Source organism: Pseudorca crassidens, chromosome 1 (genome assembly GCF_039906515.1).
Source record: "Pseudorca crassidens isolate mPseCra1 chromosome 1, mPseCra1.hap1, whole genome shotgun sequence".
Taxonomy (NCBI): Eukaryota; Metazoa; Chordata; class Mammalia; order Artiodactyla; family Delphinidae; genus Pseudorca; species Pseudorca crassidens.
In genome coordinates, this window is record NC_090296.1 from 173038830 (window position 1) to 173064058 (window position 25229).

The window sequence follows — 25229 nt, forward strand, 5'->3', positions numbered from 1 at the left end:
TGGCGGGTTTCCATGCCCGGGGAGACAGTACCTGTGGAGACAGTCAGTGAAGGAATCTCACACCGTCCCCTAAGCACCTCCTCCACTCTTCCCACCTTTCTAATGGCCTCAGAATCTCCAGGGAGGGGAAGGAGCCAGGCCCTTGGTACAGAAGGAGGGGTGGCATCTGGAGTCTAGCGTCAGGTGGGCCCAGGATGTCCTGGCTGGTCACCTGGTGCTGCCCTGCAGGCTTGGGATAGCTGAGCATTGATGGAGGGACCCCACCCTCCCCCACCCTCCCCCACCCTCCCCCACCCTCCTCCACCCGCCACGGGGAAATGGACCTCGTGCGACACTGCCAGCCTATGAGTAAAGCTCATCTCCCTGGACACTGAGCTGGCCCATCTCTCATCCATCACGTGCCCTGCAGGCTGGTTGGGAGGGCTCCCAGGATAGATGTTCAGGTCTCACTGAAGGCAGGCTTCCATGCCGAGACCGGACGGTGTGAACTGCTCACCAGACATTGCATTTTCAGCTCCTTAAATCCTCAAAACAAGCAAGTGTGGCAGCTGCTTTAATGAGCCCATTTTAGAGAAGATTGAGGCCTCAAGAGTCTAAATAGCTTCCCCCAAATCACGCATCTAGTAAATCAGAGTTTGAACCTGGGTCTGACCAGCTCCAGAGCCAGCATCCTTCCCACCATCACAGAGAAGCTTCTCGGAGCAAGCAGCCTGAGACTGATGGCAGCCTGACCTTGCAGAAGTCTTGAGGCTCCAGCAGAGCTGCAAAAGGCACGTCGATGGGAAAGGCCTGCAAGTGGGAACAGCTGCTGGGCAGGGTGTGGGCAGCCAGGACGCAGAGAGAAGACAGACATCAGCTGGTGTTGAGGGAGCCATGAGAGCCGCTGTGCCAGCGCCTGGATGGCTGCAGAGGGAGTGTTGTGAAGCCTCCCACAGCCCTGGGCCCTGCATGGGGTCCTCACCGCGTGGCCCCCCACCCTTGCCCAGGCACTGGAGGGCAATGCAGTGTGGGGCACCTGCTGCCCCAAGGAACTGGAGGAGGCCGCCATCACCAGGAGAGAGTTCTGCCCTGGCCCATGTCTTCGTGACAGTAGATGCCAATCAGTTCGCAGTGCTGAGCAGGCATCCCTCTGGCCAAAGCTGGGCCCAGGCCTTTGTCACTGGAGAGAGGAGCTCGGGAATGTCTGGGCCTCCAAGCTTCTGTTGTGGGAGAATGCTGCCTCCCCCCAGACTCACATCGTGGGGTGATGATGGGCAATCATAAGAGACTCATGTCCTCGTGGGTTGAATTATGTCCCCCCAAATTCACATATTGCAGTCTTGACCCCCAGAACCTCAGGGTGTGACCTTATTTGGGGATAGAGTCATTATGGAGGCAGTCAAGTTAGAGTGAGGCCATTAGGTTGGGTCCCAACACTGACGTCCTTCTAAGAAGGGGAAATTTGTGGAGGGTTTTTTCAGTTTTTATTTATTTCGTTATTATTTTTTTGACCATGCCACATGGCTTGTGGGATCTCAGTTCCCTGACCAGGGACTGAACCCAAACCAGGGCAGCAAGAGTGCAGAGTCCTAACCACTGGACTGCCAGGGAATTCCCAAGATGGGTAAATTTGGACACAGTTGGACGATCACGTGAGGACACCAGGAGAAGACGGCCGTCTAGTACCCAGGAGAGCAGCCTCAGGAGGAACCAGCCCTGCTGACTCCTTGATGTTGGACCTCCAGCCTCCAGGACTGGGAGAGAATAATTTCTGTTGTTTAAGCCCCACAATTTGTGGCTCTTGGTTACAGCTGCCCAACAAGTGCACAATACTCCCTGTATAAGGCGGGGTTAGGGGTATCACAGATTCGTGTCTTAGTCTGAGTCCCCGAACTGGTTTTCTCCTGGTCCAGCTCTGATTTCATGAGTCATACACACTAGACTCTGAGAGAATCCGAGGAGAAAAGAAATCTTGCCACATGGAAAAACACCTTCTGATGCACTCTGTTGCCGCTTCCCAGACACTGGTACTGCAGACTCACCTCTCCCAATCTCAGCGCCTCTGAGAAGTAAAACAGTCACTGGAGTCGGCGTGACAATGCACAGTGCTTCAGAACCTGAGGGTGCGTTCTCTCCATCCCCCTGACTGAATGCAACGTGACGTTCTTACCAGGGAGCCTGAGGTAGGGATAAAATTTTAGACTTGAAGAATCTTGGGTCTGTACACCGCCTTAGGAGTTATCTGGCCTGATTTCCCACCCAGGATGAAAGGCCTAAGTATGACAGCGCCCCGGAGAGACGGCTGGTTTGCATCTCCTTGAAAGTGTCCATTAGAGAGTTCAAGGTCAATTGGCCAACAGTTGGATAATTCTTATGCTTAGAAAGTGTTCCCTTATGTGGGTCTGAAATGTGTCTTTCTTCCTTCTACCTACATCCTGGGTAGATTCCACAGCCCCAGAAAATATGCCGAACGCCTTCTCTCTGTCAGTTCTTCAAACAGCTATTGAGACCATCGGATCCTGCCCTACACTCTCTCCTCTGCAAAGTAGCTCTAATTCCCTCCAGAGTTTCTTATGTGACACACGTTCAGGCCGCCTCACCTCTTGACATGCTTTAGCGTTTCAAAGTCTCTCTTGTCGATGTGTCACCGGGCCCTAGCCAGGTGTGACCAATGCCAGTGGCGGTGGGGCCACATCTCCCTGTGCTGAATACGGCACCTCTAAGCATGAAGCTCGTGGTCAAACCAGACTTGCGCGCAAGTGATATGCTGCTCATCTGACAAATATTGTTGAGCGTGTGTGTGCGTGTGTGTACGTGCTGGACTTCAAGGGACACAAAGATGATTAAGACTCAGGACCTCACCATAAATGGAGGGAAGATCAGTAAAGAAGTGGTTACAAGACAGTGCCGGGGGGTGGAGGAGAAAGTGGATGTGTGGAGGAGGAAATGCCTCGGCTGTCCAGCCAGTGGAGGGGCAGGGGAGGGCAGGGAAGGACTACACACAGGTGACTCACCAGCTGAGTCCTGATAGCAGCCAGGCAGTGTGATGGGGTGGGGGGGTAAGCAGGCCTGGATTTGCTCTTCCCAGGCTGAGTGTACAGCATGGAAGAAGGCAGAGAGGCACAAAGGAGGGATCACCTCCTGTCCTTCCTTCTAATCCTGTTCAATCCTCCAGGAAGGCTGGCTTTCCAATCCCTCCAGGTTGGGTCAGATCCCTTCGCTCTGTCCTCTGTGACACTTGCTGCAGACCTGTGACCTCTGCACTTACCTTGTGATATTGTCATGATCTGTGATCTCCCCACGGGGCTGTCACCTCTTTGAGTTCATCAACTTCATCTCCGAATGCCTCGCAGAGAACTGGCAGAGGGTCATTGTTCAAAGCAAGTGTGTGGATGGATGGATGGATGGAAGGAAGGATAGATGGATGGATGGATGCAAGGATGGAAGGATGGATGGATGGATGGATGGAAGGATGGATGGATGGATGGAAGGATGGATGCAAGGTTGGATGGATGGATAGATGGATGGATGGATGGATGGATGGATGGGTGGAAGGATGGATGGATGGATGGATGGGTGGAAGGATGGATGGATGGGTGGAAGGATGGATGGATGGAAGGATGGAAGGATGGATGGATGGATGCAAGGATGGATGGATGGGTGGAAGGATGGATGGATGGGTGGAAGGATGGATGGGTGGAAGGATGGATGGAAGGATGGAAGGATGGATGGATGGATGCAAGGATGGATGGATGGATAGATGGATGGATGGATGGGTGGATGGATGGATGGATGGATAGAAGGATGGATGGATGGAAGGATGGATGGATGGATGGATGGATGGATGCAAGGATGGATGGATGGATGGATGGATGCAAGGTTGGATGGAAGGAAGGAAGGATGGATGAATGGATGGATGGATGGATGGGGACACCAAGTGTGTCCCAACCAGAGATACTGGAGCTCATTGTGGGGAGGCAGGATGGTGAGGCGTTGAAGACCTGCCCACCCTTCTCAGAGGTCTGGTCTTCACACCGCAGGCAGTGGGGAGGCAAGGGTTACTTTTACGCAGGGGATTGATTTGGGGGAGAAAACATGCTGGCGGCCATTCGAAGATGAAGATTAGAGGTGGAGTAAACAGAAGCAAGTCATGAAACCTGGGTGACAGCCCAAGCGAGAGAGGACAGGGTGTGACACAAGGCAGTGGCCACAGGGAGTGAATGGCAGAAAGAGGGAAATGGATTAAGAAGATAACTAGACAGAGCTTGGTGGGATTCAGGAAAGGAAGAGGCCAGAAGGACTCGGGCACCTGGGCTGATGGCATAATCCTTGTCTGAAAGTGAGAATTGAGAGAGAGAAAGATTTCTGTTTCATTTTGACGGCTGGAGGACACGAGAGAAGGGACAAGATAATAAACTCCTTTTTTTTTTTTTCGGTCTTGTTGATTTTTCAGGTAATGGGCCTTCCAAACTCATTCCAGAAGCATGAGTTTGGAGCCAGGCTGGGTGGAAGATCTGGAGGTCATCAGTGCCCCTAGGAAGCTGCAGGAATCGAGGCAGCTGGGAGAGGATGGAGTGTGGGGAGAAACAGGCTGGAGACAGAATCCAAGCTCTCAAGGCATCGCTCAGAGCCCACGCTCAGAAGAGCCCCGAGCTTAGTTCGATGCTATGCTGTCGCCACCCTTCTCAGAAATTCCTACCGATTTTTCAATTATTAAGAATCAGGGGCCACATTTTCGTTTTGCACTGGGCCCCCTGAACCACGTGCCCAGTCCTGCCCCCCACGCTGTCCTTCACTCCTAGGGCAGGGCTGCAACATGGTGGGCACCAGGTGCCCACGGAGACGGAAGCATGTGGTCGGATGGAAGAGGTGCCAGGAGCCAGCAGAGTGGCAGAAGCAGAGGAGAGGGTTTCAGAGGGGAGGTGCGTTCCTGGGTTCTTTGCCCTGGACCACAGTGAGGATGGCAGAGCATTTGCCCCCAGGCGTGCGGTCCTGCCAGTTGAGGCCAATGCCCACCAGCGAGCGGAGTGGCTGCTATTCCCAGACTCTTTTTCCACTCAGACCCCTCCATCCTTCCAAACTGAAGACAAAGCAGGGTCTCTGATGAGGGGCTGATGTTTGTTTCCACCCAGCCCGTTGACACAACTTCGGATTTTTCTTTGGGGAGCTTCTTTCTCCAGAAAGCGCTGCTGGTACTGATTACACCCTGACTGGGGGAAATGACCACCCTAAAGATATCAATCCCCATGGACTTCCTCGCCCCTGCAGGGGAGGTCTCCAGCCGGGCCAGCTCAGGCCCCATCCTCAGTACCCCTTCTGTAGCGGGCTGGAAGCCCCAGAACTTCTCCCTGAGCCATCGCAGCCGAGGCGACAGACCTGGTTGGAAAACAGGTGCTAACAGCCCAGAATGTGTCATCAGCCTGGGCTGAGATTGTAACTTCTCCCCACGGACCCCTCCCCCATCACCATCGGCACCACCAAAGGAGGGAAAGAAAATACTCCAGAGGGACTGGATTAAGGTCTTTCAGCTCAGAAAGAGGGGGATTAGGCAGAAGCTGGTAAAGAGATGGTCTTCTGGGAATTCCCTGGCGGTCCAGTGGTTAGGACTCTGCACTTCCACTGCAGGCCCGGGTTTGATCTCTGGTAGGGGAAGTGATATCCCACAAGCCGTGCAGCATGGCCAAAAACAAGATAGTCTTCCTTTCCAGGAAGAACTGAGCCACAGGAAATGGTCTTAAACATCCACAGGGAAGATTTTGATCAGGGGTGAAAAAGAGTTTCACAATAAGCACAGATCTTGAGAGGCGTACAGAGAACACCAAATGAGAAAATGGACCTGTGCAGGAGCGTTGGCTACGTGGGGGGAGCCTCTGTATTCCATGAAGCCCCTCTCGCAGGCTTTGCATAGGTGGTTGGTAAGTAAACGCCTGAAGTTATGCATGAAAGCTTTTCTAAGATATCCCAAGAGATACCAGCTGCATTTCCAAGAACCAGGCTCTCCAAACAAAAATCTGGGTCCAAAGTCCTCTACATAATTTTGAAAGTAAATTTTCAGTTCTTGGATCTGGAGGCTTTGTGGCCTCATCTAAGTCTCAGATTCTGCACAGTCACAATTTCAAAAAATAATACAGTGTTCCCAGCGGAGACGCTCCGGGACTGGAGGAGGACTCTTTGTAACCCAAAACCTGTGAGGAAACTCAGTTCTGGCGCCAAAGAGAGGTTTCCACTGAAAGGGAACAAAAACAGGCAAAGAGGTTTTGCAACAGGCAAGCGCTCTGTTTAAAAAAAATGCAGGGACGTCAGGAAACTCCAAAGAACTGGCTAAAAACAAGATTTCTTTAACCTAGAACATGGGGACTTCAACAAGGCGTAGGAAATTGGATGCTGGAATCCGGCCCCACCAACATTCTCAATTCTAACCTTCGTCGACCTGCTGGAAGGGAGGTGGTAGGTGAGGAAAAGGACATTTCCTTCATCTGGGATCGCATCTTCATCAGGACTGGTCTCTGCTGTTGTGCAGACAAAGCTCCATTCATGGTGCTTGGAGAAGGAACTATCAGATACTGATTCCAACGTGAGTTTCATTCATTCATTTATAAATCTTACAATTATTTGTTGACTGTCTGCTCCCTGCCAGGCACTAGGCTGTTCACTGGAGATGAGAAACACCTGCCTTCAGGTAGCTACTGTTCAGTGAAAGCACCAACAGGTGGGCTGCAGAACTGAAACATCTCCAGGACCGGAGATCCCGAGTCACCCAAGAGATGTGGGGTGCATCACAACTGCCCAAGCTACATCATTGTGTGTATTCCCAACACATGAAAACCTCAGTGTTGATTAGGCTTTGAGAGGAACCAAGTCCATTCCTTACTGTGTTACATCTGATGATTGCAAGATTTTTCCCCAGCCCAGCCTCAAGCTCCATAAATTTCGAGTCTCATTTCTCTTCGCCACCCCGTCCTCCCGTGCCCTGGAGTCATCGGATGTCTTCACGTGGCACTGAGACCACAGAGCGGTGGTGGGAGAAGCATCCCGGAGGCCGTTTCTCTACCAGAATGTGTGTGGATAACGTGACTGTACATGGAGTGACTGCAGCCTGCCTAAATCAGGGAGGAAAGTGAGGGCAGCCGTGACCGACCGCACCTACAAATTGTCTGCAAACACACCACGGGAGCACCTTGCAGGGACAATCCCAGGCTGTGGAGGGAGTCACCCTACGAGGGTCCAGAAGCAGAAGCTTGAGTCTACTTTTCCTCAAGGTCAGTGCAGGTCTGGGGGAAGGTCTACATGTTCCGAGAAGTCATCTTGGTGGTCGAGATTCTCAGCCCCGCAGGTCACCTCGGGTCTGTGTCCAAGAGTCGCAAACATTTAAATCAGGCTCTTCCTAAATGCCAAGAAAAGATGTGGTGATGCCAATCCTGTACCCTGTTTTTAGATCTAACTTCCTCTCTCCCTCCATGCCCCCCCATCCCCTGATGTGTGGGCTTCTCTCTGCCAGACCTCTCGTGCTGTCGGTTTTCTGTTTCTGATTCTCGATGTGTTTAACTCTCTTTCGAAGCCTTCTCATCGTTTTCTTTCCATTCTTCCCTCGTTTAGACCTGTATTGCCCTGTCTTCTCTCCTCCGTCTCTTTCTCTCTCCTCCTCTCCCCTGCTGTCACCAGCATCTCTCTACTTTAAGATCTGCCCCCTCCATCCCTCCTTCCTTTTACTCTAAGCTTTCCCTCAATTACTTCTGTCTCTGGTCTTCACATCCCATTCTGGACTCTCCCGCCCACCCCCATCTTTCCCTGGAGCTTCCACTTCTTTCCAAATACAACCAACCTCCACTTCATCCTGACATATTTTTCCCCTCTATTCAGTAGTTGTTTAAGAACTTGCTCTCGGGACACAGCCTTATTGCAGTCTGTTTTTCCTTCCTGTGGCCTGAAAGCCCTGAGCAGCCTTTCCCTTCAGGCTGCAGGACGGGAGCAAGGCCAGGAACAGCAGGAGCTGGTCCAGGGCCCCTCGCCCCTGTGTTTGCAGGCACTGCCCTAGAGGGAAGGGTTTCTTGGGATGTCCTCTGTCTCAGACATGATGGAGAAGAACACGTCTGTTAGTTGGAAATCCCTCTTAACTCTGTTTTTTCTCTAATTCCCTCTAATTCTATCTGTTTTTGTCTGACTTTCTACGGAAACCTATACCTATATGTTCACCACTCCACTAACAGGTTCTACTAGAACACCCTCTATGAGCCATAAAGAGAAAACAAAGTCCCTGTCCTCAAGAAATGTACGGTCCAGGGTCTATGGACACAAAACTATCACCTATAAATAGTCATCTAAGTAATAAAATGTACAATGTTGAACATACGGGTGTAGGTCAGGGAAGGGAGAACCCAGCCTGAGCCTCAGGACTGGAGGTTCCCAAGGAGACAGTGAGAGACAGGGCAGCAAGTCCCCTGGGAGCCAGCTCGGGGCGGGGGGGTGGGGGTTGGGAGTCACAGAGAGGCGAGGAGAAGGACCTTTAAATTAAGTGGTAGTGGAGGGAACCCATTCACCCCCAGAGCTCTCGGTCCCTCCCTGACACACCTGCAGGTTCCACTCCCTTCCGGCCACTAGGAAATTGGGTTATAAAATCCAACTGATATCCTGATTCTTGGGAACTTCTTGATTACAGCCACCTGCTTTGGGGATTACGGACCCAGAAGGGAGGGGAAGAGCCCGGAGGAAGGTGTATGGCAGACATCCGGGGATTTGTCTTCCCCTTTCGGGTGAATCTTTGGATTTAATATCCATATTTTCCTCACCGGAAATGAAATTACATGGTGCGGTAAGTACTCTTACACTAAAAGAACAAATTGGAACTTTCCCAAAAAATCCAAATTAGTTACCTAATAATCCCAATTATATGCAAAGGCTTCCAGAAATATCTGAAGAAGAGCAGTTTTTGCAGAACCTTACCCACGGGCACAGCACACTTCAAACTCCTTTTAATGCCATTGTCCTTCTATTTGCTCTTCAGTGAGAGAATCACGGACGCTTAAAAGCAAATCATTGTAGTGACCCAAGAGATTAAAAAGCCCAGTTCCCTCATGAGGAGAAGAACATCACTGTAACATGTACACAGTTCTTAGCATTTGCCAAGGGCTTTAACAAATGCTGGCTCTGGCTTCTTTAATACAACAACTTGGATATTATTATTCCCATTTTATAGATGCTGAAAATGAAGCGCAGTAAGAATAACTGAGATGGCTGGATTGCTGTGTTAAGTAAATGATAGCCCAGTGTTTTGAACCTATATCCTATACACAAGCCACTGCTCTTTTTATTAAAAAAAAAAAGTTTCTGATCATAAAAGCGAGATTTTTTTAAACTTTAATTCAGAAAAAGATAAGGAAGAAAATAAAGAGCAGTCAACATTTGGTGTATAGCCTTCCAGGATTTTTCTCATGTAGATATGTGTATATTTAAAAAATAAAACTGGGATCACACTGTGCATACATTTTATAATTTATATATTTTATGTAACAGTACATCCATGAGCATTTTCTTATAGTCCAAGATATGGATACCAAGATAGATCATATTCTGCCCCAGAAGACAAATCTCAACATGTTCAGAAAAATCTTAACAGAATATGTTATCCAGCCATATGGAATCAAATAACAAAAAGAAATCAATAACAAAAGGATAATAGGAAAACCTCAAATCACTAAATACACATCTAAACAATCCATGGGTCAAAGAGGAAGTCTCAAAGTCAATTTTAAAGAAACGCATTGAACTGGATGAAAATGAAAACACAATACTTTGAAACTAGTGGGACACTGCTAAAGCAGCACTGCAAGGAAAATTTATAGGACTAAGTGAATATATTAGAAAAGAGGAAAAACCTCAAATTAATAACCTAAGCTCCCACCTCAAGAACCTAGAAAGAGAAGAGCAACATAAATCCAAGGAAAGCAGAAATAAGGAAATAACAAAGAGAAAAGCCAAAATCAATTAAATTAAAAACAGAAAAATGGAGAAAATCAACAAAACAAAGGGCTAGTTTTTTGGTAAGATCAATAAAATTGACAAACCTCTAGCAAGACTGACAAAGATAAAAAGAGAAGACACAAATTACAAATAGGAACAAAATAAAATAAAATACCACCGCAGACCCTAGAGACATCAAAAAGATATTGATGGAATGCTACAAACAATTCTCCCACATAAATCTGACAACTGGACAAAATGGACCAATTCCTTGAAAAACACAAACTACAACAACTTACACAAAATGAAATAGATAATTTGAAGAACCCTATAACTATCAAAGAAATTGAATTTGTAATTTTAAAACTCCCCCAAAAATAAATCTACAGATCCAGAAGATCTATACAATCTCTTACAGAGAAGAGAAGGAACATTTCCCAATTCATTTTATGGAACCAGCATTACCCTAACACCAAAAGCAGTGTACAAAAAAAGAGGAAACTATAGACCAATATCAATGACTACAGATGCAAAATCCATTTTAAAATAGTAGCAAATAGAATTCAACAATATCTAAAAAGAATTATACACTGTTACCAAGTGGGTTTATTCCAGAAATACAAGACTGGTTCAATGTTCAAAATCCATTGGTGGATATTAAAAAATTAATTAAATTAATTTTTTAAAAAAATTCATTGGTGCAATTCACCATATTAATAGGCAAAAGAAGAAAATTCACATGATCATATTAATTGATGCAGAAAGAAAATTGACAAAATTCAACACTCATTTATAATTTTAAAACTATCAGAAAAAAAGGAGTAGAGAAGAACTTCTTCAACTTGATAAACAGCATCTGCAAAAGCCTACAGCTAACGTTATACCTAACAGTGAAAGACTGAGTGCTTTTCCCTAAGGTCAGGAATGTCCACTCCAGACTGGGAGAAAATATTTGCAAACCACATATTTGACAAAGGACTAGTATCTAGAATCTGTAAAGAACCCTCAAAAGTCAACAGTAAAAAAAATCCAATCAGCAAATAATGGGCAAAGAACATGAGGAGACATTTCATCAAAGAGGATGCACAGGTGGCAAATAAGCACATGAAAAGATGCTTAATATTATTTATTAGGGAAATGCCAATTAAAACCACAATGAGACATCATTATGTATCTTCAGGATTGAAATAAAAAAGAGTGACAACACCACATGGACAATGATGCAGAGAAACTAGATCATATATGCATTGTAGGCAGGGATGTAAAATGGTACAGCCACTCTGGAGAACAGGTTGGCAGTTTCTTAAGAAAAAAACTAAAAACCGGGCTTCCCTGGTGGCACAGTGGTTGAGAGTCCGCCTGCCGATTCAGGGGACATGGGTTCGTGCCCCGATCCGGGAAGATCCCACATGCCGCGGAGCGGCTGGGCCCGTGAGCTATGGCCGCTGAGCCTGTGCTCCACAACGGGAGAGGCCAAAACAGTGAGAGGCCCCAACAGTGAGAGGCCCGCGTACCGCAAAAAATAAAAAATAAAAAAAACCTGAAAACCTAAACATGCAACTACCATACACCCCAAGTAGTTGCACACTTGGGCATTATCCCAGAGAAATAAAAACTTATATTTAAATTTTAAGTACACAAATGTTTATAGTAGCTTTGTCATGCTCTAAAACTGTAAACAGCCTGATGTCCTTCACTGGGTGAATGCGGTCCATCCACACCATGGACTATTACGTGGCACTAAAAAGGAATGAATGATTGATACATGTAACAACCTAGATGAATCTCCAGAGAATTATGCTGAGTGAAAAAAATTGAATCACTAAAGGTTGTATACTGTACAATTCCATTTATGTAACATTTTTGAAATGACAAAATTATAGATATGGAGAACAGATTAGGGATTGCCAGGAGTTAAGATGGGAATGGGGACAGAAAGCGGGCATAGCCCTTAGAGGGCATCCTGAGGGATCCTAGCAGTGATGGGAACGTTCTGTGCCTTATGTATTAATGTCAGTATCCGTTGTGGTGTTGTACTACTTATAGTTTTGCAAAACATTACCATTGGGGAAAATTGGTGAAGGGTACACAGGACCTCTCTGTATTATTCCTTAAAGCTGAGTGTGAACCTACAATTATCTCAAAATAAAACATTTAATTTTTTTTAATTAGATAAAACTGGGATCATGCTTTACATATGTTTTATATTTTATTTTTTATAATATATATATATATTTGTTGACTGCTTATATTTCATCTATGGATATATTATAATTTTTTAATTATTTGTTTTTCCTAGGGATCTGGATTATTTTTAAATATTTTGCTATTATTGTTTTAAAATGCTGAGAACAGCATCCTGGTGTCCATTTTTTTAAAAACAGCTCTAATGAGATACAAATAACATACCATACAAGTCACCTGTTTAGAGTGTACAGTTTAATGTTTTTTAGTATTTTCAGTGTGGTACAACCATCACCACAATCTAATTTTAGAATTTTTTGTTCCCCCTAAAATAAGCCCTATACCCATAGCAGCCCATCTCTGTTCCTCCCCGCTCACCTGCCCCAGCCCTGATCAACCACTAATCTACTTTCCGTCTCTATCAATTTCCCTATAGAGACAAGTTCTGGACATTTCATGTAGATGGAATCATACAGTGTATGGTCTTTTGTGAGAGGCTTCTTTCATTGAATGTTTTCCAGGGTCATCCGTGTTGTGGGAAGTGTCAGGGCTTCACTCCCTTTATTGCTGAATAATATTCCCTTGTATGAATATGTCACATTTTATCCACTCAACAGCGGACGAACATTGGCTCGTTTTCATTTGAGTGGCAAATATAAACAGTGCTGCCATGAACATTCCCATATAACATTTTTTTTACGGACGTATGTTTTTATTTCCTAGGAGGGGAATTGCTGTGTCATATGGTAAACCTATGTCTAACTTTTTAACCTAGTGTCCATTTCTGATTATTGCTTTAAGGTACATTCTTAGCCATGAAAATAACTGGTCAAATCATAGCACATCTTTCAAGTTTCTCATGCACAGTGCCAAATTATGCTCCTAAAAATTCTGCCCCGACCAGAGCAGGAGGACACTTTGACAGTACAAAGCCGGGCTCCAGAGGTTCTTCCAGGATTGGTCCCACAGTTATCTGCTTGGAGCTGCAGCAACTGCCGAGGCAGCCCACTCCTTTCCAGGACAAGGCTTAGTAGAAGGAACCAGAAGACCCGCCTTCCTCACCCAGGCCTGCTGCTTGCTGGCCATGCAACCTCCGGCAAGGTATTTATTTCCTCTTTTGCAAAAGGAAGTTAACGCTCGTCTGCCTACCCCACTCAACGTTGGCAGATCAACGTAGCAACTCGGTGTAGGAATGCTTTTCCAATGTGGACATACCCAGACACGAGTGAGTCTGGCCAAAGGGATCACTTTTTGAGAAGCACTGCTTAACTGGGTTGTCCACTGAGCCTTGATTTTGGGGTGGAACTCGGTAGTCAGGGGTCAGTGTTTGGTTGGCTCAAGATATATCTACTTTAACAGAACCTGAGGACAAAAAAGCTTCCTTTTTTTTTACCATGAATGTGATTGCACAGCACACTTTTGATGTGTCATTAAGCTATACACACACACACACACACACACACACACACATCCCAGCAGTAGCTCAGTTAGGGAGGGACAGAGAGGGCCGAGATGCCAGGGAGTCCGTACCTCGATTGTAGGGTTTTCTTATTATTGATAGAAACTTCTTCCCACCATTGGGATAAAATGTGCCCTCCAGAAATTCTCACCATTAGTCCTTACTCTGCCCTCGGTCCTGCGGCCATGGCAAGGTTGCCTTTCTGAGACTCTTCCCACAAGGCCAGGGCCTTCGTCCGTGGCCCAGTAGACAGTGGGCCTGCACATGAGCCCGAGGAGAGCTCTGTTCATTTTAACAGATGAGGAAACGGAGCTTATAATGGAGAGGGAGGAGAGCTCATAAACTCACAGGGTTGCCTCTGAGTCAAGACAGAAACGACTGAATTCTTCCTTCTCTAGCTGCCTTGGGCCTGAGAGCTCTGCCCCATCAGAGCCCCCCAGAAACACTCTCCTGTCTGCCCCCTAAGGATGGTTCCCCTGTCCACACATCCACCTCCCCCTAAGCCCAGCCTGGCTAAGAGCACAAGGGCCTCCCCAGCCAGGGTGTCTGGGACTGAGAAGCCCTTACTTCCTCGTTTCTTTCCACACGGCTGGGCCCAGTTATACTAGATTATGTGCATTTGGAGCCCCAGTCTCAGGAGCAAAGGCATAATTTCCCCCCAAGGGCACTGTTCCATGCATGCCAGAGGGATGAATTGACACTATTGGATTAACCCTGGAAGCAGGCCCGCCCTGTTCCCTCTCACAGGTTGTGCGCGGCACAACTTCAGGGGTGCCGGGCATACAGTGACCTGCCTAGAGGGATTTATGATTTCATGGGAACAAACAAACCTTAATATAGATCTCTCTTTACTGTAGACAGAAGGGTCGGGAACAAGCAGACTGTCCACATCAGTTCAGAAATGACAGTGGAGGATCCCAGGCTAAGCCCGAGCTGAGTCCCAAGTGACCTGCTTCCAGCCCCAGCTCAGCCGGGGACCAGCTGGTTAACCTGAGGCAGGAGCCTTAGTTGCATCACTCCCAACAATACAAAACATGCACAAGTACTGCAGAGCTATATAATTTAATAAGTATCACGTATCATTGTTTGGAAAATTAAAATTCAGCTGGACTGAAGACCTCAGAAATCCCTGCTGGCTGCGTGGCTCTAGCGTTCTCTACGGCAGAGGAAGAGGGTTAATTGGTAGAGGACTCGGGGTGGGAGGTGGGGAGGGAAGCCAGGTGGTTTTACCTAAACACTAAAAGCAGAGAAACAAGCACACACCCTCTCCCAATTCTGTGATTTTTTTCACCCGTCTCAGCTGGAACAAAAAGCCTTTTGTGAGCTTAGTGGAGCCTGACTTCGCACACTTTTCTGTCTCCTTCTCCTTCTGTGTGGGAAAAACAAGCCGTTCCATCCGGGTTTGCTAGGTTCCTTTGAAGGCCTTGCGGCTTTGGTTCAGGCAAACAGGAACCTGGCCGGGCCGCCTCCGCCCTGCTGAGGGAGCTTTTTGGCAGGACTTTCTCCCGGCCTCCTCGTGCAGAGATTGCAGAGGGGGAGGGGAAGGGGAGCACGGGATGGGCGTGGGGGGAGAGCAGGGCTGCAGGTGCTGTGCCAGGCGAGGGACCTGAGTGCTGAGCAAGCAGGGCGCTGGGCCCTTTCTTGTGTGATGGGAACCCACCGACATCCCCTCACTGAATCCTCTCCTGCGCCCAGGGAGGCGGGAACCACGGCCTGGTTCCACATCAGGAACCGAAGCTCGCAGGGCGGCCTGCCTTTGCCGGAGGCCACACGGACCAGGTGAGTCTCACCCCGTGGCCTTTGCTCCTTCATGGGAGCCGTCCGCTCCCCAGAAAGTCCCGGCCTCCCTCATCCTTCGCAAACCCAGAACCGGGGCCTCCACGGAGGCAGCGAGATAGCGGAGCCTGAAATCACGTCTCAGTGACTTGAGACTGGGGTCAGTTCCCCAGCATCGGGGAGGAGAGCAGGTTCACGCTCAGACTCCAGGTGCTGTGAGCCCGGTGCACTCTGCTCACGCCCCCGCCCCGGGGCTGCTTCCACTCGGTGCCGGAGGGGGGTTGGCCCCGCGCGGCCTGCCCGTTGCACGCTCACACTCTTACGCTCACTCACACTCATATATTCACACTTATGTGCACTCGCACACAGCCGCTCACCCACAATCACACACACACACCCCTCCCAGCGCACGACGGGGCGCTAACACCCAGGCACCTTCCAGGAGCGCGGAGCCTCTGTCTGCACGTGGGGTGCGTCGCGGCCAGTGCACAGCTCAGCAGTCACGCAGGCTGACTAATGCTAGGTCAACCCGGAGGATACACGAGGGCCTCGGGTTGGAGGGATGAAGTCAGTTTCACGCAGTATCCTCTCATCGGAGTGGAGTGCCTGAACTAAGGGGGAGGGAAGGAAGGTCTGTCAGGAGCCCACATTTGGGGCAGAGGTCTGTGAGGGGCCCTTGCGGGAAATCAGGACCGCACTGGGAGATTCAACGGCCTCATAGCGCCCATCCTTGTACACACGCACACATGCTCACACACACATGCACACTCACACAGCAGCCGCACGGCCTGGTCAGCTCCCCGAATGCTGCAGGGCTGAACAGACGAAAGAGCAGAGTTTCTGAATATCCTCATTATGACCAGCATTCGCTGAACCCTCAGTAAGTGCTCGGCTTTCTGCTGAGCTCTTTCCATGCAAAAAAGAAATTTCCAATTAATTCGCATGACAACCCAGTAAGGTAGGCACCGTTGTCCCCATTTTCCAGATGAGGCCACTGAGGCTTAGGGCTCTGGTGACTCCTCCAAGCTCCCACCGCTGATAAGGGGCCAGAGAGCCACTTGGTAACCAGCTCACTCATCCCTCCCCTGCGGGGCCTCTCGGGCACCGTGAAAGCCCCTGCCGGCTGAGCACCTGCACTCAGAGGGCAATGCCCAGAGCCTGACTTTAAGTCACTGCTTTTAGCTGTTCAGCATTTCTGTGCTACAGCGGATGGACTTGCAGAGCAGGACGAGGCCTTTCTTCCCACTGGCCCCCCACTGTGGAGGCCTAGTGGGGACGATGTGGAAGCAGTGGCTGGGTGGGAGGCCGGGACACCTCCTATCTTTTGCTTCCCCAGCAGCCTCTGATGATTTGTAAGGAGGCATGAGTTAGGGAGCCGGAATGGAGAGGGGAGTGGGGCTGAACCACACCATACCTCCCCAAAGACGTCATGCTAATCCCCAGGACCTGGGACTCACAAGGCAACAGGGACTTTGCAGATATGACGAAACTAAAAGTCTTGAGCTGGGAGAATCCCTGGGTTATGCGGTTGGATTATAGCCAGTGTGACCACAGGGTCATCGCACATGGGCCTCCATCCTCCCTGCCCTCGGACAGCAGCTCCCCTGCTTCGGGTTTGGACTGAAACTACACCACCAGCTTTTCCTTCCAAGGGGCAGGCAGGAGGGTCAGGTCAGCAGCAGGAGCTCAGAGATGGTGGAGTAGGTGAGGAAGGGGCCATGAGCCAGGGACTGCACAGCCTCTAGAAAAAGCCAAGGAAACGGACTCTCCTCGACACCTCCAGAAAGAACCAGCCCCTCAAAGCCTTGGTTCTAGACTTCTGATCTCCCGGACCATCGGAGAATGCATCTATGTTGTTTGAAGCCACTGAGTTTGTGGTAATTTGTCACACGCAGGAAACTAATACAGAGGGAAACCAGCGCAAGGAGGATTCAAATCAGCTGGAGAAGATGCTGGGGACCGGTTTAGTCCACTCCGGCTGCCATACCCGAGCACCACACGGGGGCTTAAACAACAGACAGTCACTGTCTCAGTCTGGAGTCTGGGAGTCCGAGATCAAGGTGTCAGCACAGCTGGTCTCCTCGGAGGCCTCTCTCCTTGCTGTGTAGGCGGCCACCCTCTTCACGTGGCCATCCCTCTGGGCACACGCACTCCTGGCTTCTCCCTGTGTCCTAATCTTTTCTTATAGGGACACCAGCCAGATTATGGGCCTCATTTTAACAAATCATCTCTGTAAAGACCCTGTTTCCAAATAGTCACGTTCTGAGGTGCTGGGGGAGGGGTTAGGGCTTCAACATGGGAATTCGGGGGCACGTAACAGGGAGCCTCCAAGCCTGCCTCATTCCCACAAGGCCCTCACTTTTCTGGCAGCTTCCAGACCTCCCTAGGGCCCAGCTTGAGCCCAGGCAGCCTCAGCCTGTAGAACCAGTTAGAGCTGCCAAGAGAACAGGTCGGGGCAGTCCAGGGGGTGTGGGTTTGCAGAAGGGACCTGGAGTTCCCTGAGGACTGGTGGTCAGGACAGGACCCAGGCACCGGGCATGGAGGAACTCAATCTCTCCCAGGCCAGACCCCAGAGCCACTCTCCCAGTCCTAACAAGGGCCACTGAAGGCACCGGGGAACAAGCGGCAGTGGCGGGTGGCAGGCAGTGGGATCGGGAGTTAGACCTGCTCTGGTGACTTGGCTCTTTGCAGGGACATTGACACAGAAGGGCCAGAAGAGGCAGTGAAGCATGCAACATGCAGCCCCCAATGCAGCCCAGGACTGAGAGGAGAGGTCTCCTGATTCCTCCCTCTCCCGACACCACCCAGGCCCCTGATCACACGTGGCCCCAGAGCCTCAGGAAGCAGGAGTGACGCAGACTGCCTTCCAGACTCCCTCCTCGCTGACCTGTATCCTCCAGCCTCCACTGGGCTCCCCTCCCCACTTCTCCAGGCCAGGATGGACTCGCTCACACCCACAAACTGCAAAGGTGCAGGGCGTGTTTCAGACAGAAGACAGCCCACGCCAGGTACGCGAATGGAGAAGATTCGATACATATAGTTACATAAGGTATAAAATTGCTATGCTGGTGACTCAAAAGGTAAAGAGAACTTGACAGTATCATCCCCGAGGCTGAGGCAGCAAAGGGAACGGCTGGGATTATTAAAACGCGGAAACATGGGCCTGGGACCCCAACCTCGGAGGGAGAGGGTCTGGCGGATGCTGGCGTGTCTGAGGTGCCATGAAGTTGTTTTTACAAGCGTTGGAAAAGCCACGAAGGGATTCAGCTCCCCACCCCGATCCTCTGCCTCTGAGACGCTGAGTGTTTCTACAGCTTCTTCATAAAAACACAACTCACATCCACGCGGAGAGAATCACATCCTTCCCGAACTCTTTCCTCCTGCATCACCACCGGCCTGTCTCAGCCAAGGGTGAAAAGTCTTGGAATCTAACAGGGTGACCGTTGAACCCAACCCTGACCCTTTTTCTCTCTTGCTACTTCAGCTTGTGTGATGGTTGATTTTAGGTGTCAACCTCATGGGGCTGACTGATGCCCAGGTAGCTGGTAGAATATGATTTCTGCCTGTGGCTACGAGGGCGTTTCTAGAAGAGATTCACATTTGAATCAGTGAGTGAGGAAAGCTGACCCCCCTCCCCGAGGTGATGGACCACGTTCAATTCTTTGAGGGCCCACGTGGAACCAAAGGTGGAGGAAGGGGAATCCACTCTCTCTGTTGAGCTAGGACGTCCATATTCTCCTGCCCTCAGACGTCGGTGCTTGTGGTTTTCAGGCCTTTGGACTTGGATTGAATCACACCCCAGCTCTCCTGGGCCTCTCAGATGGTGGGACTTCTGACTTCTCAGCCTCCATAATCACGTGAGTCAATTCCTAGCATGAATCTCCTATATCTCTATATACCCTGTTGGAGAACCCTGGCTAATACGCCAGCAGTGTCTCTCTTTGCCTTGAAGACGTTCATTTTATTTTATTTTTTATTGAAGTAGAGTTGATTTACAATATTATATTAGTTTCAGGTATACAACACAGTGAGTCAATATGTTTATAGATTATACTCCATTTATAGTCATAAAATAATGGCTATATTCCCTGCGCTATGCAATATATCCTTGTAGCTTATTTATTTTAGACATTAATAGTTTGTATCTCTTAACCACCTACCCCATCTCACCCCTCCCTGCTTTCTTCTCCCCAATGGTAACCACTAGTGTGTTCTCTATATCAGTGAGTCTATTTCTGTTTTGTTATGTACATTCATTGTTTTTTACATTCCACATATAAGTGGTAACAGAGTATTTGTCTTTCTGACTTATTTCACTAAGCATAATACCCTCTAGGTCCATCCGTGTTGTTGCAAATGGCAACACTTCATTCTTTTTTATGGCTGAGTAGTATTCCATTGTATATATATACCACACTTTCTTTATCCATTCATCTGCTGTTGGACACTTGGGTTGCTTCCATTTCTTGGCTATTGTAAATAATGCTGTTATGAACATTGGGGTGCATGTCTCTTTTCAAATTAGTGGTTTTGGTTTGGTTTTTATTTTTGGATATATACCCAGGAGTGGAATTGCTGGGTCATATGGTAGTTCTATTTTTAGGTTTTTGAGGAACCTCCATACTGTTCTCCATAGTGGCTGCACCAATTTACATTCCCACCAACATGTAAGAGGGTTCTGTTTTCTCCACATCCTCACCAATATTTGTTGTTTATAGACTTTTTGATGATAGCCATTTTGAAAGGTGTGAGGTGGTATATCATTGTGGTTTTGATTTGCATTTCTCTGATGACTAATGATGTTGAGCATTTTTTTTATGTGCCTGTTGGCCATCTGTATGTCTTGTTTGGGAAAATGTCTATTCAGGTCTTCTGCCCATTTTTAATGGCAGAAGTTTGTGTGTGTGTGTGTGTGTGTGTGTGTGTGTGTGTGTGTGTGTGTTGAGTTGTATGAACTGTTTATGTACTTTGAGTATTAACCTCTTATTGGTCATATCATTTGCAAATATTTTCTCCCATTCAGTAGATTGTCTTTTTTGCTTTGCTTGGTTTCCTTTGCTGTACAAAAGCTTTTAATTTTAATTAGGTCCCATTTTGTTTATTTTTGCTTTCATTTCTTTTGCCTTAGATGACAGGTTTTTTTTAAATGTTGCTTTGATTTATGTCAAAGAGTGTTCTGCCTATGTTTTCTTCTAGGAGTTTATGGTTTCAGGTCTTACAGTTAGGTCTTTAATCCATTTTGAGTTTATTTTTGTATATGATGTGAGGAAATGTTCTAATTTCATTCTTTTACATGTAGCTGTCCAGTTTTGCCAGCACCACTTATTGAAGAGACTGTGTTTCCTCCATTGATTATTCTTGCCTCCTTTGTCATAGATTAATTGACCATATAAGTGTGGGTTTATTTCTGGGCTCTCTATTCTGTTCCATTGAGCTATGTGTCTGTTTTTGTGCCAGTACCATGCTGTTTTGCTTACTGTAGCTTTGTAGTATAATCTGAATTCAGGGCCTGTGACGCCTCCAGCTCTGTTTTTCTTATCAAGGTTGTTTTGGCAATTTGGGGTCTTTTTGGTTCCATATAAATTTTAGGATGATTTGTTCTAGTTCTGTGAAAAATGTCATGGGTATTTTGATAGGGATTGCATTAAGTCTGTAGATTTCTTTGGGTAATATGGGCATTTTAACAATATTAAATTCTTCCAACCCATGAACACAGGATATCTTTCCATTTCTTTGCATCATCTTCAATTTCCTTCATTATTGTTTTACAGTTTTCAGAGTGTGGGTCTTTCACCTCCTTGGTTAAGTTTATTCCTAGGTATTTTTTTAATGTGATTGTAAATGGGATTATTTTCTTGCTTTTCTTTCTTATAGTTCATTATTAGTGTATAGAAAAGCAACAGATTTCTGTATATTAATCTTGTGTCCTACAACTTTACTGAATTCATTTACTAGTTCTAATAGGGTTTTTTTGGAGACTTTAGGGTTTTCTATATATAGTATTGTGTCATGCAGCAGGGTCTCTCTGGTCTGGCATCCCCCTACCTGTGGCTGGGAGGCTGGGTACACATAGGACCATGGGAGGTTTTCAGTGTAATTATCCGGGCTGGATCCCTAGGACAAATGATTTCCAGTTAGTCGCCTGCACTCGGTGAGGGATCCCAGGAGATAGGCTGGCAATCCTGTTCTCATCCACGCCCCTGTGAACCCAGTCATGTGCCCACGTGTCCTACCCAGCACCAGTCCAGAGTGTGGGCCGTAATTCCATATAATACAGCGGCCCTGAGCCCCAGGATTTTTTTTAACTTTTCATCACTTGTTTGCTCTCCAGCACATGTGTTTGAGGAGCTTTGTTCTTAGAGCAAGACACTGTCAAACCTCACTTATAGGAAAGTCCAGAAAGGATGGTTTTCCTATTAGGATAATTTGAGGAGGGCATGATAAAGGGACTGGTTATGAAGGGTTAGAGGGTAGGTCCCTGGAGAAAATCTACCTTTCTGTAAACTATACCTCTTGGAAAATGGCATTGCTGCTCCAAGGTGACCCCAAGGGCTTTCACCCCAAAAGCCCTGATGGACACAGGACAGCCCAGAGTCCCAAGTGGAGTCCTAGGGAGACAAGGGTGGTTTTAGGGTCTGCGAATGATGTGGACCATTCTGTGGGTCCCTAGCGATCCAGACCTCGAGCTTGAGAACCAGTGGGTTTCCCTGGCGTTATCCCCTCTCTTTCCAGCACATTCTCTGTGGAACCTTGGGATTTCCATAGGCTGCTTTGATTTAAAGCCAAATCTGAGATGACCCGGTGGGACCAACCACCTACCTCGCTCTGTGTGGCTCGGTGACCCCCATGGATTTCCCTCTGAGGCTCCTGCCCTCCCCCACATCAAGAGCTGCCGTAGGGAACACGGGTCCCGTAATTGATGGGGGTCAGCTCCCCACAGGTCATTCTCCTGGAGTCACCTTCCTCTCCAGCTAGCAGTCCACACCCAGAGAGCAGCACCACTCACCCAGGAGGGACGAGTCTGTGTGGCACTGCCCCCCGGGGCCGACATTACCCAGCGCCCCTTTGCATGTCCCTCGAGGCTCCTCAAGTGCACTCGGCACTGCCAGTCGAGGGCAAGCACAGGGCCACGTTTCAGCCTTCTCCAGGCTGGCATTCGGGCTGGAGCCCAACACCCATCGCTCAGTTCAAAACCAAAAACAGTCCTGCAGGAAAACTCATCAGGCTCGGCTCCAGGCCAGCCAGTTAAAAGTGGATGCTGGTCCCTCAGAGGCTCACACAGATCATTTCTGCTAATGAAACAAATATTTTTCCAGACCAGTCTCGGTTTCCGCTACCGCCGTTGGCCCCAGTTGCTGGCACGCCATTGGACCTGTGCCCTGAGGAACAGCACAGATCAGGGACAGACAGAGCTCTGGGGGCAACAGAAAAGACGTGTCTTCAGAGCAGAGGAGTCTGAGTCCAAACAGAAAGAAGGGCGAGGGAGGAAGCACGGATGCTCCAGCCCTGAGTCACAACCAGCTTACAAATCCCAGCTCATTCACACACACACACATACACACACACACACACACACACACACACACACACACACACACAAGCAGTCTAGGGCACAATAACGATTCCAAATTCCGAGGCATGAGGGTATTTTGTTTCCCCCCTGAAGGAAGCGCGAGGGCAGCTCAAGAAGTTACTTGGAGAAAGGAACTAGGAGATGAGGTTCAAGGTCTCCATGTAGCCAACATCAGTAGGGGTTCTGAACCCCTCTGGGAGTGTAATTATCACAGTCAGCCCCCACTTACCCTCACCTGACAGCCCCTGCATCCCAGAGAAATGTCCACACACATCACGTTTCCGCACAAGGTCAGGAAGTGCAGGACCCTGAGGCCGGCCAAGAGCAAACCACTGATGGCAGGTCCAGAATCCCAGTGCCAGAGCGGTTGGTCCCTGAATGGGAAACGGTTTGTCCTCTTTCCGCCCCCCCAAGACCCTGACTGGAAGCGCTCAGCTCTCCGGAGCCTCCCACTGCCATGTCCCCACAAACCCTGAGCCACCCTTTACACTTGGGACCCCTGGCTTTTCTCAGAAAAGGCGGAGCTTCTCACTGTCCCATCCCCATGAAGACCTGCCAGGCCTGGCTGCACGGAAGGAGTGATGCCCGTGAACTTTTTCCTCTCTTGAACCAGGTCTGTAAAGCAGAGCAAAGCAGAGGTGCTCCGGTTGAAGAGGGGGGTGGGAGAAGACCCCCCCCCCCGACTCCTAGGTCTCTGGGAAGCACAGTTAGAAAATGCTGGACTAGCAGATTCCTAAGTGCCCTGCAGCCCAGAAATGTTATGATCAGAGACCCTGGATCTAAAACACCCCCCCCACCATCCCACGACCAGTCACCCATAAAACCAACACTCGCTTGACTAGTTATGCATTCCTTCTTTCCAGATCATTCCATTGTAGTGAACTGATGAACTAGCCATGCTTCAGTGTTCAGGGGGTGTTATTAGGTTAATGACCCAGTCCAGCCCCTTAAGGGAGCTGCATAGTAATGGGAATCACTTTGCTGTAAGTGAGAAATGTTAAAATATATTTTTTGCATTTTTAAAAATGTTATAAGCAACTGCTGTACCATAGAATTACAGTGCAAGAGAGGTGAAAACTCCCGCTCTCCTCTCCCTCCAAATCCAAGGCCTGGGATAAAGCGGTACTTAAGTGATGAGCATCTTGGCAGGCCTGGTGATTCATGCTAGGAGAGCTGGGTCCCTCCACCCTCCTGGGGCTCTGGCCTGTGCACGTGCTGCTGACCAGGGTTCTTGGTCCCCTTAATCAATAGAAATTGATCAGAGGCCACACAAGAAATTCAGGCAAGCCTTTATTGGGGCCCCTGCTGCAGCAGGGAGGAGCGAGAACAAACAAGTTCCCTTGCTTGCTTCCCAAGGTGGGGCGCGAACCTGTTCCTTATATGGGTGAGGGTAGGGGTGTGTCCATGGGTCCGGCTGGAGGGGGGCTTAGGTGTTCTGCCCACCCCTTTGGTGTTGTTGGGTGCAGGGGGCACGCACAGGACCCTGCTTTTGCTCCCGACGCCCTGTTTTGCTCCCTGGCTCTTCGGGGGTGGCAGTTGGGTTTTTTTGGTCTCTTTGTATCTTGTCCAGAATTTGCCCAAATTCGCGAGCAGGCAGGCATGCAGTTATTTTTAGTCCCTTATAGTTTCTTTGTATTTTGTTGCTCGAGGAGACGAGGAGAAGTGTGTCCAGAGGCAAGCATTGCAGCACTGCAGGAAAGGGTCCCAGGCCCCAGCCTGTCTTACAGGTGCTGCCATGACAGCCTTTCCTGGAGGCTCATAAAACATAGGGTTGTATGAATTCCAGCCCTCACTCCCTAAACAAGTGCAACTCTGAGCCTGTCACTTGCTCCTACTGCCTTCCTGAGATAAAGGGTTAACCTTTATCTGACCCCGCAGGGAGAAAACCAAACCATAAAAGCATCAGTCTCATGAAGACCAGACAATCAGGGCTGAATAATCATCAGCGCTTCCAAACCACCAGGGGTCTGAGGCCTCTACAGACCTACGCTTCCAGGAGCTTTGCATTTATCAGGACTGGCAAGAAGCATCGAGTCCAGCTCGACACGTTGTCTTGTGCAGACTCTACTTGAACACTTCTGGTGACGGGGAGCTCTCCACCTTGCGTTGGGAGAAGGTCTTGATAATCAGGAAGCCCTCCCTCACAGGGAGCCCAGACCCTCTTCCCAGGTTGTGCACACCCCCTGGGGCATCTACTGGGCCTCGCACATATAGGAGCTCCCCGCACAGTACGCTGACACCTCACAAGATAAAAAATGCCCGTCTCACATCAAAGAAACTTCTCTGCATTATGAGTCACCC

At 48.7% G+C, this 25229-nt stretch overlaps 2 long non-coding RNA genes across 3 annotated transcripts in view; both read left to right on the forward strand.

The window, feature by feature from the left end:
* The first annotated feature begins 4435 nt into the window (after positions 1-4435).
* Positions 4436-13290, forward strand: LOC137203661 (uncharacterized). The gene is made up of 3 exons (XR_010933228.1): positions 4436-7238; positions 8636-8788; positions 13025-13290. It is a non-coding gene; the product is annotated as an uncharacterized lncRNA (long non-coding RNA).
* A 1878-nt stretch (positions 13291-15168) lies between these two features.
* Positions 15169-25229, forward strand: part of LOC137203656 (uncharacterized) — a 51592-nt gene continuing 41531 nt past the window's right edge. The window contains exons 1-2 of one of the 2 annotated variants that reach the window (XR_010933226.1): positions 15169-15358; positions 19127-19212. This is a non-coding gene — a long non-coding RNA (uncharacterized lncRNA). Of the gene's footprint in view, positions 15359-18427; positions 19213-25229 lie in introns of those variants that run through there. The other variant, XR_010933225.1, reaches the window with a different exon arrangement.